This window comes from Bos javanicus, chromosome 18 (genome assembly GCF_032452875.1).
Source record: "Bos javanicus breed banteng chromosome 18, ARS-OSU_banteng_1.0, whole genome shotgun sequence".
NCBI classification, from domain to species: domain Eukaryota; kingdom Metazoa; phylum Chordata; class Mammalia; order Artiodactyla; family Bovidae; genus Bos; species Bos javanicus.
Genome location: NC_083885.1, coordinates 19,418,771 through 19,422,940, shown reverse-complemented (window position 1 = coordinate 19,422,940; position 4,170 = coordinate 19,418,771). Strand labels below are relative to the sequence as shown.

The following is a 4,170-nucleotide window of genomic DNA, read 5'->3' as shown; positions in this document are numbered from 1 at the left end:
GGAGCTGGCTGCGGAGTTCAGTTCAGTTCAGTTCAGTCTCTCAGTCGTGTCCGACTCTTTGCGATCCCATGAACTGCAGCACGCCAGGCCTCCCTGTCCATCACCAACTCCCGGAGATCACCCAAACTCTAAAGCTGGGAGTTAAGATCTAGGACGTTCACATAACCTACTATGACCACAAGATGGCAGTGCTGCGCCAGGAGGACCAGATGCATAGGAACAGTTAAATCTTAAAAGGCAATAAAAAGACTTGAAAATATGTCGTGAAAATAAGATCGTGGAGGGAAAAGAGAGGAAGAGACATGTTGGTTAGATTGCAACTTGTCTCTCAAGTTCACTGTTATGATAATCATCACTACAGCTGCTGCTACCAGTGGCTGCCGTTTGCTGAGGGGTTACCGCGTACCAGGCTGTGATAGGCAGTCTGCATGTATACACAGTTTCGAGTTCATTAAGCCTTATGAGGGAAGTTTCACGATGTCTCCACTTCTGAGAGGAAGCATTATGTGGGGAACCAGAAGCCAAGACCTCTTGTATTTTCTCAAAAGAGACGAAGACACTGATCTGATTCTGGCCACATCAACAATAGTGAATGGAATGGCTTCTATACATAAAAAGCTGTAGAAAGTTCCTTCTTTCATTGAGCAAATAGCTGAGTACCTACTCGTGTCATGCCCTGTTCAAGGTGCTAAGGAAAGAGAACTGAAAGAAAGAAAGCCTGGATCTGTAGTGTTTGCCAATTTTGAGGTGTAAATACTCTCAGTTTGCTTCTAGTGCAAAAACAGACCTTGATAAACCACTAGGTACCAGGAGAGGTGCCTCAGGGGCAAAAAGTGCCTGCAGGGGCATTTTAGAGGATGTTGGTGCTGAGCTGGACCTGGGTCCCACCGGCCCACAGAACCAGTCATTCAATTTTCAGGAATTCCAGGAGTCAATTTTTTTTTTTTTTAATTGAAGGATAGTTGCTTTACAGAATTTTATTTCCTGTCAAACATCAACATGAATCGGCCATAGGGATATAAATATCCCCTCCCTCTTGAACTTCCCTCCCATTTCCCTCCCCATCCCACCCCTCTAGGTTGATACAGAGCCCCTGTTGGAGTTCCCTGAGTCATACAGCAAATTCCCATTGCCTGTGTGTTTTACATACGGTATTGTAAGTTTCCATGTTACTCTTCCCATACATCTCACCCTCTCATAACACACCCATTATTAGTGTTAAGTTATGTAAACTTACAATTAAGTTATATTTTAAACTTACCATTAAGTCATATTTAAAACTCATTCCTTCCTAATTATTTTACATGTAACAGTTATCTATTGATAAGCACAGTCGTGTCTGACTCTTTGTGACCCCATGGACGGTAGTCTACCAGGCTCCGCGGTCCATGGGATTTTCCAGGCAAGAATACTGGAGTGGGCTGCCATTTCCTTCTCCAGGGGAATCTTCCCAACCCAGGGATCGAACCTGGGTCTCCTGCATTGCAGACAGACGCTTTACCGTCTGAGCCACTAGGGAAGCCCATTGATATGCACACTTCTTCCCTAAAGGACCAGATAGTAAATATTTCAGACTATGAGGCATACAGGGCCTATCATAACTACTGAAGTCTACCACTGGAGCATGAACACAGCCATAAGTATGTCATATGAATGGGCATAACTGTCTTGCAATAAAATGTTTTCAGAAACAGGCGATGGGAACTTCCCTGGTGGCTCAGCGGTGAGAGTCTGCCTGCCAATGCAGGACACATGGGTCCGATCCCTCATCCAGGAAGATCCCACCTGCAACTAACCACATGAGCCACAACTACTGAGCCTGTTCTCTGGAGCCTGGAAGCCACAACTTCTGAGTCCACGTGCTGCAACTGCTGACGTCCAAGTACCCTGGAGACCGTGCTCCGCAACAAGAGAAGCCACTGCAATGAGAAGCCAGCACACTGCAACTAGGGAGCAGCCTCCACTTGCAGCAACTAGAGAACAGCCCGAGCAGCCAGAGACCCAGCACAGCCAGGAAAAAGTAACAGGCAGGGAGCTGGGTTTGGTCCCCCCGCCATACTCAGCAGTCCCGAGGTCTGCGCTCAGCTATTTCCGTCTACACGGTGGAAGCGCTGTGTACTTGTGTGCTAATCCCAGCTGCATCTCTTCTAAGCACCACCTTCAGGGATGTCACTGGCAGCTTGCAGTCAGCCACACTGAGAGTATTTACACCTCAAAATTGGCAAACACTACAGATCCGGGCTTTCTTTCTCCCTGGAGAGCTGGCTGTTAAACACTTACCAGCACACCAGAGGCCAGTGTGGTCTGAGAAGGCCTCTCAGGGGACGTGACCTCTTGCACAGGAACCTGAAACTGGGCTTAAGTCTTTCCTGCGGCTGCCTATCCCACCCACCGGGGGTAACATACAGGGCGTAGCTTGGAAGTAGATCTCAACAAAACAGTCAAAATTTAGCAGAGGCCAGAAAGAATAAAACACACACTTGTTAAAAATACAGAGATTCCATTACTCAGCTATAAAAAAGAACACATTTGAATCAGTTCTGGTGGATGAACCTAGAGCCTATTATACAGAGTGAAGTAAGTCAGAAAGAGAATGACAAATACTGTATATTAATACATATACATGGAATCTAGATAGTACTGATAATTCTATTTGTGGGGTGGCAAGGAGACACGAACATAAAGAACAGACAAGGGAGGGAGACAGTGGGAGAGCTCCAGGGAGTAGTATTGAGCATATACATTACCATATGTAAAATAGATGGCCAGAGGGAATTTGCTATATGATGCAGGGAACCCAGAGGTGTTCTCTGTGACAACCTAGAGGGATGGGATGGGGAGGAAGGTTGGAGGGAGTTTTAAAAGGGAAATGACATATGTATACCTATGGCTGTTTCATGTTAGTGTATGGCAGAAACTCTCACAATATTGTAAGGCTCAATTCAGTTCAGTTGTTCAGTCGTGTCCAACTCTTTGCGACCCCATGGACTGCAGCACACCAGGCCTCCCTGTCCATCACCGACTCCCGGAGTTTACTCAAACTTATGTCCATTGAGTTGGTGATGCCATCCAACCATCTCATCCTCTGTCGTCACCTTCTCCTCCTGCCTTCAGTCTTTCCCAGCATCAGGGTCTTTTCAAATGAGTCAGTTCTTCACATCAGGTGACCAAAGTACTGTAGTTTCAGCTTCAGCATCAGTCCTTCCAATGAACACCCAGGACTGATCTCCTTTAGGATGGACTGGTTGGATCTCCTTGCAGTCCAAGGGACTCTCAAGAGTCTTCTCCAACACCACAGTTCAAAAGCATCAATTCTTCTGCACTCAGCTTTCTTTATAGTCCAACTCTCACAACCATACATGACCACTGGAAAAACCATAGCCTTGACTAGACGGACCTTTGTTGGCAAAGTAATGTCTCTGCTTTTATGCTGTCTAGGTTGGTCATAACTTTCCTTCCAAGGAGTAAGCGTCTTTTAATTTCATGGCTGCAATCACCATCTGCAGTGATTTTGGAGCCCAGAAAAATAAAGTCAGCCACCGTTTCCACTGTTTCCCCATCTATTTGCCATGAAGTGATCGGACTGGCAGAAAGTGAAGAGGAACTAAAAAGCCTCTTGATGAAAGTGAAAGTGGAGAGTGAAAAAGTTGGCTTAAAGCTCAACATTCAGAAAACGAAGATCATGGCATCCGGTCTCATCACTTCATGGGCTCCAAAATCACTGCAGATGGTGACTGCAGCCATGAAATTAAAAGACGCTTACTCCTTGGAAGGAAAGTTATGACCAACCTAGATAGCATATCCAAAAGCAAAGACATTACTTTGCCAACAAAGGTCTGTCTAGTCAAGGCTATGGTTTTTCCAGCGGTCATGTATGGATGTGAGAGTTGGACTGTGAAGAAAGCTGAGTGCTGAAGAATTGATGCTTTTGAACTGTGGTGTTGGAGAAGACTCTTGAGAGTTCCTTGGACTCAAGGAGATCCAACCAGTCCATTTTGAAGGAGATCAGCCTTGGGATTTCTTTGGAAGGACTGATGCTAAAGCTGAAACTCCAGTACTTTGGCCACCTCATTCGAAGAGTTGACTCATTGGAAAAGACTCTGATGCTGGGAGGGATTGGGTGCAGGAGGAGAAGGGGACGATAGAGGATGAGATGGCTGGATGGCATCA

General features: G+C 46.0%; 1 non-coding gene across 1 annotated transcript; it reads right to left on the bottom strand.

The window, feature by feature from the left end:
• Positions 1–1,447: 1,447 nt before the first annotated feature.
• TRNAC-GCA (transfer RNA cysteine (anticodon GCA)) lies at positions 1,448–1,519 on the bottom strand. The gene has a single exon. It is a non-coding gene; the product is annotated as a tRNA-Cys (tRNA).
• Positions 1,520–4,170: the final 2,651 nt, after the last annotated feature.